The following is a 17,122-nucleotide window of genomic DNA, read 5'->3' on the forward strand; positions in this document are numbered from 1 at the left end:
GACCGGTTCGCTCGTTGTCAGTATAATGGTACCGGGTTATGTGTGCTTGTTATGTGTGTCTATGTGTGTCACATGCTTCAGTGAAATAGAAATATAAAAGGGCAAGGGTCCCACTACTACAGTAACACACACCACGAGTATACCGCAGCCTTCCAAAAAACACAGATATCCACTACTACAGCAACACACATCACGAGTATACCGCAGCCTCCCAAAAAACACAGATATCCACTACTACAGCAACACACACCACGAGTATACCGCAGCCTCCCAAAAAACACAGATATCCACTACTACAGCAACACACATCACGAGTATACCGCAGCCTTCCAAAAAACACAGATATCCACTACTACAGCAACACACATCACGAGTATACCGCAGCCTCCCAAAAAACACAGATATCCACTACTACAGCAACACACATCACGAGTATACCGCAGCCTCCCAAAAAACACAGATATCCACTACTACAGCAACACACATCACGAGTATACCGCAGCCTCCCAAAAAACACAGATATCCACTACTACAGCAACACACACCACGAGTATACCGCAGCCTCCCAAAACACAGATATCCATTACTACAGTAACACACATCACGCGTATACCGCAGCCTCCCAAAAACACAGATATCCACTACTACAGTAACACACATCATGCGTATACCGCAGCCTCCCAAAAACACAGATATCCACTACTACAGCAACACACATCACGAGTATACCGCAGCCTCCCAAAAACACAGATATCCACTACTACAGTAACACACATCACGCGTATACCGCAGCCTCCCAAAAACACAGATATCCACTACTACAGCAACACACATCACGAGTATACCGCAGTCTCCCAAAACACAGATATCCACTACTACAGGCTCTCCGTCGTTTATCTATGTTCCAGACGACCTTTAATCGTTTAATCGTTTATATTTTTAAGTAATCTTACTTAGGATTTTTCATTTGGAAACCAATATTGATGTTAATTTTCACATTGAAGTAATATTTACGGCATCAGACACCACGTCGTCTTTTGCGTTCTAGGGCCAATCTGTGTATCTGGTTTATGGTATCTCTAAATGACCACAATTATATCGTCAGTGTACTTTTCTGAAGTTAGAACTTGGAGATGCATAATGCCTCGATTTCCTCAGAGCACGACTTTATTAGACACACGAACCGTAACTAATAGCACGTAATAAACGAGCAGTAAGTATTCGGGGTAATACAGGCGCGACCCTATAGCCTGGCTAGTAAGCCCACAGCCTGGCTAGCTTACATACCCACTAAGGTAACAATCCTGGGATCAGGTCCGTCACCGTCAGGGAAACAATCCTACGTCACGTGATCGATATTACGTCATTAGATATCATGTCATGGCACATCAATAGGAATAACGTTTGTTTATCCCGGTATAATACTGTTAAAATGTTAGCTCAGGTTGGGCAGGCTACCGGAACAATCTGTGTGAGAGGAGATTAGCTACATGCAATTGTAAGTCAGAAACATGCCTGAATGTCGAGTAAATCTCCGTATCACAATCAAAGGAACGGAGCTGTTCAGATAGATTTGATCCTTTTAACACTTTGGCGATTAATTAGGCTAAACTAAGTGCAAAGGATGCAGAAAGAACTGTGACCGTTTACTGTAGGTATTGTATCATCACTCACATCTACTGTAGGTATTGTATCATCACTCACAACTACTGTAGGTATTGTATCATCACTCACATCCACTGTAGGTATTGTATCATCACTCACATCTACTGTAGGTATTGTATCATCACTCACATCTACTGTAGGTATTGTATCATCACTCACATCTACTGTAGGTATTGTATCATCACTCACATCTACTGTAGGTATTGTATCATCACTCACATCTACTGTAGGTATTGTATCATCACTCACATCTACTGTAGGTATTGTATCATCACTCACAACTACTGTAGGTATTGTATCATCACTCACATCTACTGTAGGTATTGTATCATCACTCACATCTACTGTAGGTATTGTATCATCACTCACATCTACTGTAGGTATTGTATCATCACTCACATCTACTGTAGGTATTGTATCATCACTCACATCTACTGTAGGTATTGTATCATCACTCACATCTACTGTAGGTATTGTATCATCTCTCACATCTACTGTAGGTATTGTATCATCACTCACATCTACTGTAGGTATTGTATCATCACTCACATCTACTGTAGGTATTGTATCATCACTCACATCTACTGTAGGTATTGTATCATCACTCACATCTACTGTAGGTATTGTATCATCACTCACATCTACTGTAGGTATTGTATCATCACTCACATCTACTGTAGGTATTGTATCATCACTCACATCTACTGTAGGTATTGTATCATCACTCACATTTACTGTAGGTATTGTATCATCACTCACATCTACTGTAGGTATTGTATCATCACTCACATCTACTGTAGGTATTGTATCATCACTCACATCTACTGTAGGTATTGTATCATCACTCACATCTACTGTAGGTATTGTATCATCACTCACATATTACTGTAGGTATTGTATCATCACTCACATCTACTGTAGGTATTGTATCATCACTCACATCTACTGTAGGTATTGTATCATCACTCACATCTACTGTAGGTATTGTATCATCACTCACATATCTACTGTAGGTATTGTATCATCACTCATATCTACTGTAGGTATTGTATCATCACTCATATCTACTGTAGGTATTGTATCATCACTCACATCTACTGTAGGTATTGTATCATCACTCACATCTACTGTAGGTATTGTATCATCACTCACATCTACTGTAGGTATTGTATCATCACTCACATCTACTGTAGGTATTGTATCATCACTCACATCTACTGTAGGTATTGTATCATCACTCACATCTACTGTAGGTATTGTATCATCACTCACATCTACTGTAGGTATTGTATCATCACTCACATCTACTGTAGGTATTGTATCATCACTCACATCTACTGTAGGTATTGTATCATCACTCACATCTACTGTAGGTATTGTATCATCACTCACATCTACTGTAGGTATTGTATCATCACTCACATCTACTGTAGGTATTGTATCATCACTCACATCTACTGTAGGTATTGTATCATCACTCACATCTACTGTAGGTATTGTATCATCACTCACATCTACTGTAGGTATTGTATCATCACTCACATCTACTGTAGGTATTGTATCATCACTCACATCTACTGTAGGTATTGTATCATCACTCACATCCACTGTAGGTATTGTATCATCACTCACATCTACTGTAGGTATTGTATCATCACTCACATCTACACTGTAGGTATTGTATCATCACTCACATCTACTGTAGGTATTGTATCATCACTCACATCTACTGTAGGTATTGTATCATCACTCACATCTACTGTAGGTATTGTATCATCACTCACATCTACTGTAGGTATTGTATCATCACTCACATCTACTGTAGGTATTGTATCATCACTCACATCTACTGTAGGTATTGTATCATCACTCACATCTACTGTAGGTATTGTATCATCACTCACATCTACTGTAGGTATTGTATCATCACTCACATCTACTGTAGGTATTGTATCATCACTCACATCTACTGTAGGTATTGTATCATCACTCACATCTACTGTAGGTATTGTATCATCACTCACATCTACTGTAGGTATTGTATCATCACTCACATCTACTGTAGGTATTGTATCATCACTCACATCTACTGTAGGTATTGTATCATCACTCACATCTACTGTAGGTATTGTATCATCACTCACATCTACTGTAGGTATTGTATCATCACTCACATCTACTGTAGGTATTGTATCATCACTCACATCTACTGTAGGTATTGTATCATCACTCACATCTACTGTAGGTATTGTATCATCACTCACATCTACTGTAGGTATTGTATCATCACTCACATCTACTGTAGGTATTGTATCATCACTCACATTTACTGTAGGTATTGTATCATCACTCACATCTACTGTAGGTATTGTATCATCACTCACATCTACTGTAGGTATTGTATCATCACTCACATCTACTGTAGGTATTGTATCATCACTCACATCTACTGTAGGTATTGTATCATCACTCACATCTACTGTAGGTATTGTATCATCACTCACATCTACTGTAGGTATTGTATCATCACTCACATCTACTGTAGGTATTGTATCATCACTCACATCTACTGTAGGTATTGTATCATCACTCACATCTACTGTAGGTATTGTATCATCACTCACATCTACTGTAGGTATTGTATCATCACTCACACTACTGTAGGTATTGTATCATCACTCACATCTACTGTAGGTATTGTATCATCACTCACATCTACTGTAGGTATTGTATCATCACTCACATCTACTGTAGGTATTGTATCATCACTCACATCTACTGTAGGTATTGTATCATCACTCACATCTACTGTAGGTATTGTATCATCACTCACATCTACTGTAGGTATTGTATCATCACTCACATCTACTGTAGGTATTGTATCATCACTCATATCTACTGTAGGTATTGTATCATCACTCACATCTACTGTAGGTATTGTATCATCACTCACATCTACTGTAGGTATTGTATCATCACTCACATCTACTGTAGGTATTGTATCATCACTCACATCTACTGTATCTCTGAGCCTCACGTAATGTTGATGTTAGTGACACTGTTCATTGCTGGCGTTGACGAGGTGACAGTTTACACCTTCACATGCCGAACGTTAATCTTCCACGGGATGTGTTGGTTATCAAATGGTGTCATAGGTTTACTTTTTTATACAAATTATAAAGCCGTTAATTATAATTAGCTTACTCATACGTTTTCTTTAGTTTAGAGCATATTTCCTGAGAAGTTTTACTATATATTTACCATCGCAGAGTATTGTTTTTCAATTTGTCATTGTCAGCAATTATTATATATTTAGGTCAATTTTTCACTTAATAAAGTCTGTTGATGTTATTCTCTGTGATATTTTATTTGTTCAAAACTACACTGCATTAGGTTACATCATTGGTAAGACAAAAACCTAGAACTCTGAGTCAGGGTGAAATATCTTTCCAAAGCCAACAGTTAGTGTAACAGTTTTAAGAACATTTGGCTAAACATGTCGAATTGGCGTAAAGTGTGATAGGATAAACGTAAGTCATGGCTTTACGTTCACTATAGTCACCTTACAGATACAAATTTTACCAGAAAACAAAATGTACACAACAATACCCATATTATTAGGGGCATTAAACTCTTTGTGTTCGTGTTTGAAGCAATTCATTAAAATGTCAAAATCCCATAAGCGTCCCGTTTTCGACGATTCTGAATAGCGTTGGTTTCTGATAAAATCGTTTTGGTAACAATGATAAAAACCTGCGGAAATAGAAACAAGGATTTATACTCTTGATTTGTTGCATAAAAGTTGTATAATACACATTACAAAATATGGTAATATGGATTTCATTGACAGGGGTGATTTATGAATTGTGAGGCATAAAACACAACATCCAATAGCCCGTTTTACCTTTTGACGTTCTGCCGTATCTGAAATCGGATCTCGTCCACGATCCCGGCCCAACTACATCTCCAATCAGGCGATAACAGAGCCTTATATAATTGTTCTCATTTACATTGCAAAATTTCTACACCGGTCAGGAATGAATTTAATAAAAAATCAGAAAACAAATCAAAAGCAGCTGTTATTTTAACCAATCAAAATTCAAAGATAATAACATATCCTTAAAAACTGGAGGCGGTATCCGTTACGTCATAACTAATTAGCATGAGCTTTTCACGTGGTCGGGTGTTACAAAATAGTGAAATGCTCATGTAGGTTATAATAAGTGTAATGTGGTACTGAATGATATTTGTAAAAACTTTTAGTACATCGTGCGTCACATGCATTGCATGTTCAGGTGCATTGATGTTCGTGTAAATACTTATTGCACTTTTAGTCAAATTGATTGGTATACTTGTAAACGTTAAGAGCACTTTGATTCACGTGACTGGTCATCTTATGTGCTGTCTGGTCACACTTTGATTCGGGTTATGCATGCGCGGCTACTATTTACCTTGGCGAGTGTCTCTGTACCAGCACCAGCCTAGCCGAGTCTGTACGACACAGCTCTCTCTCTCTCTCCTTAAATATCACGACAGACAATAGATGACATGGTCTAAAATCGGGACATTTTGTGCGCCATGATTATGATAAATTTTGACCAATCAAAAAAGCTGATTTGTGAGTTCCGGCTGCGACATTAATCTCGTGACTATTGTCCGTCCTGTTCCGGTTGTAAATGTATTATTCAGACATCCCCGGACTGGTCACAGAAAACACCGGAATAATTGATGGCACCTACCGCGCACATCTCTCGCTATCGCAGACTTTCTCGGGATACTGCATAGGTTTGTATTGGTACATGCTGACCTAGGATCGCAGCCGAACCAACAATGGCCGCTCTGTCGCCAGATCGACAAAACAACTTATCGTTTTTGCCTCTGGTGTTACTATTCTCTGGATGGAAATTAAATTTGGGATTTTCCTCGTTATCGTTGCGACCACTTTTGGAAATAGAATAGGTCTATTTGACGATGTCGACTTATAAGATTGAAACATGTTTCATGTAGAGTGTAAGAAATGCAAGAACAGACTATCACATTACATTTTTAGCCTTACAACGCAATCAAAGCCCACGAAAGGTTCATATGGCTAATGTAGCATTCATTCCAATATTTCTCTATAATTTAGTATTGTTTCCTAACACTATGTCTAAACTATTAAAGCTAACAAAATTTAAGATTGAGGTCATAGTAGATACATCGTATATCATACTTTTTTGATCAAACAAATACAGATTAGATTAGAGATTAATTAGATATTTTACCAAATGTTAAGCAGGTTATGATGAAACAGCTTTGTCACGTATTGCAATTAAATTCCACTTTGTCTTAAAACCTCCAGTTGTATTTACAAGTGTTGTAGCTTTTCCAGATTGCGATGACTTACTTACGGTACACAGTGTACAGAGCATCATGCAATCTTTAAAGCACGTCTTGTTGTCCCTGAAAAATGGATTTGTCGTGCCGAATCTCATGTGCTCTTTAGACAAATGCTAATGGAATTACAGCAGAAAATAATAATGAAAACGAAAGTGTCTCTCCCGCCTTTCTCGTACCAATTAACGAACCAATCGCCTCTACGCGATGCAATCAAGCCCTTGTCACTCCTTCTGGGGACCATTAAGGGGTAATTGAAACAGCTATGTTTTTAAGTCGTTTGATCTTAATGTCTTTGACCTGGAATATCCACTGCCATAAAATCAAAAATTCATGGAGAACAGTTATGGATTCATTAGCTGAACTCCTCCAAACGGGCCCAATCTTCAAATTAGACGTCATCAAACTCGGCCATAAGACCTAGGGAAGCTCTGATTAGTGGGCCAAGTGACGTTTTGTTTGCACAATCTGGGTGTGCAGTGGCCCGTAATTATGTCTGTGACAATGTTAGCATTAACAGACGTCTTTAAGCAACATCGTAGCCTGGATGTGCAAACTAATTACCCCTCCCGGTCCAGTCCTGCCCTCATCACTTAAGCCTTAACTCCCTAACTTAGGACTTATCCCCATGGTAATATTCAAATCAGCATTGTCATCTTACTCTCGTTTATATATCGTTTGAAACCTTCAGTATTATATGTTTGCAGCTTATTCTCGTGTGTATTTCATGATATTTCGCTATATAAGTGATCTCATATAGTACATTGTTGTACTATCCTCGAACTGATCACGTGTAGTACATTGTAGTACTGTCTTGGAAATGATCACATGCAGTACATTGTTGTACTGACCTGGAAATGTTCACATGTAGTACATTGTTGTACTGACCTGGAAATGTTCACATGTAGTACATTGTTTTACTATCCTGGAAATGATCACATGTAGTACATTGTTGTGCTGTCCTGGAAATGTTCACATGTAGTACATTGTTGTGCTGTCCTTGAAATGATCACATGTAGTACATTGTTGTACTGTTCTGGAAATGATCACATGTAGTACATTGTTGTACTGTCCTGGAAATGTTCACATGTAGTACATTGTTGTAATATCCTGGAAATGATCACATGTAGTACATTGTTGTAATATCCTGGAAATGATCACATGTAGTACATTGTTGTAATATCCTGGAAATGTTCACATATAGTACATTGTCGTACTATCCTGGAAATGATCACATGTAGTACATTGTTGTAATATCCTGGAAATGATCACATGTAGTACATTGTAGTAATATCCTGGAAATGATCACATGTCGTACATTGTAGTAATATCCTGGAAATGATCACATGTAGTACATTGTCATACTGTCCTGGAAATGATCACATTTAGTACATTTGTACATTACTTCTCTTGTTTTATTAAGTAATTTGTGATAGTAAAACTGATCAATTGGTAATATACTGATCATTTCTCTGTAATGGATATCAATATTCTGTTGTTGTAAACCAATGTGTCACCAAATGTATGTAAGTATTCATATACTGTTTGAGTACAGTAAAGGTGCTCGAAATGATTAGCCAGGTAGACAACGAACCTTTCATTGAATATCACCTCGACGAAAAGGAAAAAGAAAACGTAAGTTTCGTGCAAAAGAAATGTTTGTCATATTTTTTAAGATAATCATTTTAATATTCATAAAATTGTCTTCTGACGATGCAAAATATTAGTGTTTATCAAGTGCAATTAATAATAAGAAATGCTCTTTTACAAAGTTGATGGACCAAATTTAATAAACATTTCTTAACGTTATGCTTTGTCAGTGGTGAAGCAAGAAACGTTTATTAACATAAAATATCGATTAAAACGTCTGTAATGATATACATGATAGAGTGATGTTTAAGCAATACAACTAAAAGTATCGTTTTTCTCTTGAAGTCTAGTTACCTCTCACTATGGGAGGACAAAAGCAATAGGTTAGGTGAGGCACATCTCATCAGCCATATATTTTGTCCGAAATCCTCCTGTAGTTGAGAGGTACTATATATCTATAAATGTATACAGGTATTATATAGAAATGATATATTAAAAAACAGTAAGGTTACAATAGTATATAAAGCAGATAAGGTTGAGTGGAGTGGAAAAAGTATATATGATTTGGTGTTGAATGAATCTCCTCCTGTGTGAGGACACTTAATGTTATGTAATATCATGATGTTTTGGGGATTTTTTTTGGTTGTTTTTTTTTTAAATAAAATTTGATTTTGAACCTTAAACAAATCTGTAATGCTTTGCTATGAAGAATTATAGTTAACGATAGGATTTAACAGGAAAAGCTAAATATAAGGAGCAGTAAAATCTTAATATTCAAACGATTTTCTTTAATTTGAAAGCTGTCTCTGGTGTTTCCCATGCCAATCAAAAACAAGGTAAGTCGTTGACACTAAAAGCCTTGTGTTCTAAATTTCGGTAAGTCATCTACAGATACCACAGTATTGCTATTGTTTGTAGTAATACAATGGATGTGTACTGATGAAGGCACATTATCTGTTGACAGGATGTACCACTGTTCATATATCACGTCTATTTTTCTCCAGTTCTGACGGCATAACGGACGTGGTAAGTGTTGCCTATTTGTCATTAGTTCTGAACCCTTGGACAGGATGGTAACGTGTAAGCAACAGCTGTACTTAGACACCGCCTGTACCTCTAGGTATCGGAACTAATGCTACAGCATGTTTGATATTGAACCCTGGACATTAAATATGCTTTCCGATCAGGTCAGAGGTATCACCATGTCTTTATTCTGTTCGGACAGAGAATCAGATTAATTTTGTCTTGTAAAGTTAGATATCAAAAAGGCATTTCAGTTAATTTATTTGTCCGCAACATTCTCCGCGAAGTTGTTTTGAAACGAAAATAGCGGGATTTATTTGTTAAAAACTTGGGTAACATTGTCTTGCGTTATCTTTAAGTAAGTTGTTGTTCCGTTTGAAGTGTTTGATGAAAAAAACGCGTTACAGGAAAGTATTTCAGTTTGGTTTATCACGAGTTGCTTTACAATTGGATACCTTTTCACTAACATCATCGCCTTCTCCATTTCTTTTGTCAAATAAGAATAGATATAAGATTTTCACCACTTACCGAAAGAACTAATTCGTTCTTCGTTTGTTTCTTGGAAATGTGAAACCCTACAAGGTTCATACACAAATGATATAAAGATGTCTGGAATGAGAAAAAATGTTAGATGTGATGAAAAAAACCTAACTTCAAAACACAGGAGCGAATCATCGGAACCTAAATTTTATCGAATACCAGAAATCGTCTGTCTTTAAGAACACAACGAATTTGCTATTATACTACGTTATATAATGTAAAAGGCATTCCATATAGACAGCCTATTATGAGTTTTGCCCGGGGTAGAAAAAGAATTTGATTGTTTCACGGACGGAGGGCGATCGGAATGACATCCACGTGGAACCCCAGACAGACATGGCGGCGACATCCTGATGAATCGATTTCCTCGGAACCCATCGGAGTGGTACATCTAGTCAGTGAGAAAACGGGGCACTAATATAACAATAATAGCATTAATACGTGGTGACAATGTCACTTAATCCTTATTGTTATAACTTAATCGTCCTAATGTAGAATTCATCTCCTAAAATGCACTGATATTGAACATAATAGCAATTAATCACTGGTATCAGGCCTGCGAATCTAAAGCTGGAGTAGAGAGGAAAATGAGTTCATTCACTGACCCAACAGTTCCGGGGCTAAAAAATCTGTGACTGTAGGAAAACAAGATTCGACCATGAATATATATAACGTTATGGAATTATAAAGATAATTCAGCATTTTAAAGTATTACAATAACAAGATGTGTACAGTATATATAAAATGGTGTGATGCTTCCAGATGCTTTTAATCCATCGAATCGGATGTATCGTGGAGAAAGTTTCTTTCCAAAACTAGAATAGCGTGTCCGAAGTTCTGCGGAGATATGGTAACAATCTCAATTTCAAATTACATTCTACTAACAGCAAAGAACGTTTATGGTAATTATAATGATACTCCGTAGCAACCGTGACCAACTGTGACCAACCGTGACCAACTGTGACCCGTATTAGAATATATCGTACATTGACTTTAATGACTTGGTCGTAGTTACATCATATTTTTCAAATTAGAAATAAAATTAAACAAAAATATGTGTTTTACAAATCATAAAAAAACCTTTGATGATTTCTTGTTTCCCATTAGGATTAGAATTTTCATTGTATTGTCCACGAAGTTGATAAAGGAAACAAAATAGCGTAACAAAACGTACGTAGTAGATAAAGAGGCTACAAAAAAATATGATATCAAAGGGACACTAAAGGCAACCAGGTCACAGATCCTTAAGATAGAATATCCACTAGATCCAAAGACTATATGTTTAACAAATGTTTTATCATTTTTACTCGCATCAGTCTGGAGCGTTCATATTCATACTTATCATGACTATCTACTTATCCACTAATATCAGTTGGTTGATATCAGTTGTATAATTTGTAAAACCTGTCAACACCTAATCTCATCTAAGGATAGCCTCCTCTATAGAATATGTTATGAATTTGTTTTGGGAGTCTGCTGTATATCATTTTAATATCCTCTAGTGGAATCGGCGCCCGATTTGCTACTTTTGGTTACTGATCAGCAGATAGAAAGGGGAGTGAGGTGACTGGTTAGTTCTTTGTCATAAAATGTGATCGGGTAGGATGTATTTCTGTGTCTCTGGCAATATGTTTCAGTGAGGTAGCATTGTAGAGTAAACTATGTTTAAACATCAGAAACACAATGGAGATTTTGTACTGTCATTTTCCTTATCTAATACTAAAATTTGTTTAAAGAATGTGTTGCATTTACACCGCTGCTTGGATTAAATAAATTATTAAGGGTTTTTTGTATTAATATGGTGTTGTCAAATACTCAATACTTTTAAAACTCGTCGGCTCAAACATAATTTGAATTATTCACTTAATATATATTTATCATGCTAAAAGTACTTATCACCTAAATGACATGCAGACGCTATAGCACAAACACTATATAGGTGAGAAAGCTGATTTCAAGTTAATCAACCTTTTCTGCACCAAAATAAAAACATAGAGTAGATGTCCAGGTAAATAATAACAGATGGCCTTTTTTTGTTGTGGAAAGTTATAACTAAACTGATGTTTTCTGTCACAAATAGAATACTGGTTTGTTATCCTTCACAGCAAGACACCTATAAGCTAAAAAAAATAAAGACAATACTTATGTATTCGATGATTTTAGACAAATTGAATAGTGTTGTAATATAACTTTTAAGACTTAGTGTTCCTTAATACGTCATCGTCAAAACTGTTTAATCATCGGATATTAAAGTTGTATTTCTTGTAATTTTCACTGAAACGATATGTCGTTTTAACATTTGATATTTGAACATGGACATGTATCTTGATGATTTAGCTCCCCAAAACCATATGTCAGCCTATAAGAGAGCCGAAATCTAGGGATCATATATTCCTGGTTTTGAATAAAACGCCTTCAATCACCGCTTTGTTCAGTACCTTCGGGTTTTGTCGGAATTCCGAATCGTATCACGTGACTGACGTCCACACGTCCTGCACGTGGTGATCCAGGTAACTAGCGTAAGCGCACATGTGTTTGTTTACGTTTTCCTTCTAGCTGATATGAGCAAATCGTGCTGGTATATGTCCATAGAACGAGTATTTGAAACATCTAATTCACACATTGCCCTAATTCAATAATGAGTGTATCAAATATTGTAATGTGCGAGCATTATTTTCTTTGTAGATCCAGTCTGCTGAGGTCGACCACAATTTTTGTTTACTACATATAGTTGACATTTCTCTTGGTTTCACAACTCTCGTGTTACTTCGAGATTGTCGCGACGATGTTCGGAAGAGTTCGGAATGATTCGGCCTCTTTCGAGCCTATTTTTCACGTGTACACGTTAAAAAGATTTTTCAATTTTATAATTAAAAATACTTCCAGTGCTGCAACTTTATAAAAAGTGGTAAAATTAGAAAGTTTAAAACTCAGAGAAACGGAGAAAAATGTGTATAACACTTAAACAGTTTTAACTATGACAAAAAGAGCGAAAGTGATAGACCATACAACTTTAAGAAAATCATAATGTACTTCTGACAGGAAAGTGAAGACGCTAGTCTGGCTATGAAAGTATAATAGACTTACCGATATCGAGTGGTAGAAAGTCATCAAAACATCGTTAGTTCGGGTACTCTCATTCTTATAGGAGTCCTATAACCTAATTATCCCTGGAGGTCTGACACAGGAGACAAACATCGGGGCGTGTTAAATAAGTAACAGGATACCTCCGAAGTTAAATGTCAGGCCAGTATTTACATTTAGTTAATATATATATATGTATGCCCATTGTCAAACGCATTTATGACTATATATGGATTTGTTCATTCAATGCTTAAAACCAGCGGTTGCGATAGTCTGGAATCTGCGCCAGCTGGAATTGTAAATGAGCGTTTCCGCGTTTGGAGTTAATTAGCGGGTGATGGAAGTTGTTCAGTCGTTAGTCGGGGTTTAGAGTACACGAGGTCTTTACTAGAGCTGCTAGGAATAGAAGTTTACCTGTTAATGGTGTACCTGTAGGGATTAGTCCACTGAAAGAGAATAATATTGTTATCTGGTTAAGAATTTCTCTGGTGTTTTTACTTTACTTTTGATAAAGAATAATGGTGAGTTTAACAACATGATCAACATCTGCCAAAGACATCAGAGAAATCTGCTGAGAAAATCTTACTAAGAGGAAATGATAAAGGTTGTCTTTGGTAGATGTTGATCGTGTTGTTGATATCACCATTATTCTTTATCAATAGTAAAGTAAAAACAATAGTAAGATTTTCTCAACAGAATTTTAATAAAAGAATCGAACATGTCTTAGAGATAAACTTTGTTTTCAAAATTTAGTGATGATTTTAATATTCTAGAGACTGGTTGCGAGTCTTATGCAGGCATTGCAATTCTTATACATATTGATCATCCACGGATTTGGTGATTTTTCAACATAACCTTATTATGTGTCTGTACTATAATTAAGATATGGCGTAAGGAGCAACATTCTGTAAAATCGTTCATTTACATATATTACGTATATACCTGATCGTTTTTATCCATCTGTTATTGCTATTGGACACTTCATGGTACCTGGTAACGTATTTCCCACATTTCTAATTCCGTATTCCTTTTTTACATTCTCTCACGTAAAATTTTCCATTCAAACGTAAGGTCACTTTCTGCATGTTAATTCGGGTAAGGCCCTACCAAGCAAGAATCAATCGCACACTAGCGTTCTGGCAGTGAAGAATTATCTACTGCAATCAAAAAACTATTTTTTGATAATAAGATCATTTACATGTTAGAAGTAAAGCATATGATCTGTTGTATTCAAAATCCTATAATCGACGCATTAAAGTCGTAACGCGCCGGTATGCACCATGACTCTTTTAATCTTTCTATTTCTTGTTTGTCGTTTTCAAATTTGTTTCCTATGTCCTTTAAAGTTCTGAGTATGGACATGTGTCTCCTCGGACATTCGTACTACTCCTATTGAAAACGTTCACTGGCAAGTCTAATGGATCTGACTCCCAAGAATCTTTAGGAAATGCATTCTAGCTCGAACTTATTCAAAATAATTCTCACATTTGCTTAAGAATAGATCGTTGCCAATAGGAAATATACCATATGCAATTTATAAACAAATATGAAACAAATTTCCAGGTCACCCAGCGATCAATCTATATAAGATTAATTATGTTTTTTATGTTTAAATAATGCTGTTTCAGAACATTAAGTATAAGAGATACACCGAAAACTGTGGAATAGTCAAGATAATGAATTGTTCGAGGCCCGTAATTGCCGAGAAGTATCCATAATCTTGACTATTTCACAGTTTGAGGTGTTTCTCATACTTAAAACATGGCACTGAATGTCACTGGTACTCTCCACTATTACACTGGGTATTGTTTAACTATTCCACAGCTCCAGGTAAAATCTTACTACCTATTTAAACCTTGAGACCTATTCATGATTCATTTATACCTCACTCGGAGAGCAAGAATCATGATTTGTATGATTTTTTTAAAGATCCATGCACAGGTACTATATGGTACTCACACTGAAACATTTCCTCAGTTTAGTTTTCACGGTTCAACATGGAGGACCATAAGTATGTAGCTCTGTATATGGAGTAATGATGATTTTTGGATATAATTTTGAAAGGATTTTGGTAAAAATCTTTTCCCATGCAGCACAAGCCTTACAGTGAAGTTTAGAAGGAAAAAAACCAAAGTATTCCCCAATGTTTTGGATGTATACACAAAATAGTGAAATCATGTTGCAAAAGAGTGTGTGTTTTTTTAAGTATTCATTTGGAATGATTATCTTCTTGAAATGTGTTGGGATGTAAATTTGTTTGATTGATGCCGTTTTTATGGAATATGAAGTGATTTGGAGATACAAAACACAGAAAAAAAAGCATGTCAAGCATCTGTAATTTCATTTTGGCAGAAAATTCAGTATTTGTCTTATGGGATATTTAATCTTCTCTCATCTGGATGCAGTGGCTGTGAAAGTAATGGTGAAATTTTTTTTGGAATGAAGTGATGAAAATTGTATACATATATATATATATGTGTTTATCGGTATTATGAAAATAAATTTACAAATACATCACAACACGTTGACAAGTACCTGGTTTAATCTTTAATCCGTCTCTCCGAGGATTTAATGAATGAGGATGTATTTCTGATTACATGTTAAGCTATGTTCACCTGAGTCACTACATTCACCTTCAAGTGTGGAATAGTTACCTTTTCCTGTGGAATAGTTCACAAACTATTCCACAGCAAAAGGTAACTATTCCACAGTAGTAGGTGATAATAGTAGACTTTGCTCCGACTATACCTCAATCTATAACAATAGATGACATCACAGCCATGTTTAAGCTGATGTAGAGAGACCCTGACGTATCTGTGTTGATGGCCATTGATGTGACGTGTACAGGTACGCTTCTTCTTCTTTTTTATTGTTGAAAGTTTAGGTGAAAACACAAAGTAACTTCTTACCATTATCATATTGCTGCATGTGGTGACCAAAAGAGTATCGGGTGATCGAAAGCAAAATGGGTGTTGTGAAGTAAACATACGCAGACATGACATAGAACGGAACAGACGAATACCTCAGTAAGTGTCATCTCTTAAAATAATACAATTAGTATACTAGTTCAGTAAGAAAAACTATTGTGTGTAAATTCTGGTATTCCTATCCCTAACATACAATCAGGTGACATCCTGCATCATGCAGACCCAACTACTGTAACATCCTTATTATAGCCCATGTGATTTTTTATTTAGAGTTTTGTTTTGTTTTTTTCGAGGCATTAGTCGATCATCTATTGAATAACTCTATTGAATAACTCAAGAATATTTCTAAGAATAAGATAGACAGTATTATTTGAACTTCTAACATGAGTAAGAATGATGAGTAAGCGCGCGAAAAAGGTGTTCTTAGAAGGGAAGGCTCCAATGCCGCATGCGTGGCTGATTTTACCCTACATTTCACGCTTGATTGACCGAATGATTTATTCTCATACTTCGACATTTATTTATCTATTTTCCAGGTTTTGTTTTGTCGGTTTCAGGTAAGTCATTCTTTAATTACTAAGTAGTTATTGGACGTTTGTAGGAGATAATCAATAGAATTTGCTTTTAGGAAAAGGAAGTTCAATAACAACTTCGGTACCACACCAAGTAAATGCATATCGGTTGTGAAATAATTTCTACGCAAATGAGAATTCCTGTATACAGGGGATGGAAACACTTTCTAACAGAAATCTATGAATGCGACCGGCGTTGTATTGGATATCGTCTTTCTAATAGAGCTTTCCGGTAAAGGATTTCTGCCCGGCTAACTTCCGCCAATACGCCCAGCACATAAGCCTGTAAATCCCAGACTGACAAGCTCACAACTGATCTGGATGAATTCCTCGTGTCTGACTGAA

This window comes from Argopecten irradians, chromosome 7 (genome assembly GCF_041381155.1).
Source record: "Argopecten irradians isolate NY chromosome 7, Ai_NY, whole genome shotgun sequence".
Taxonomy (NCBI): domain Eukaryota; kingdom Metazoa; phylum Mollusca; class Bivalvia; order Pectinida; family Pectinidae; genus Argopecten; species Argopecten irradians.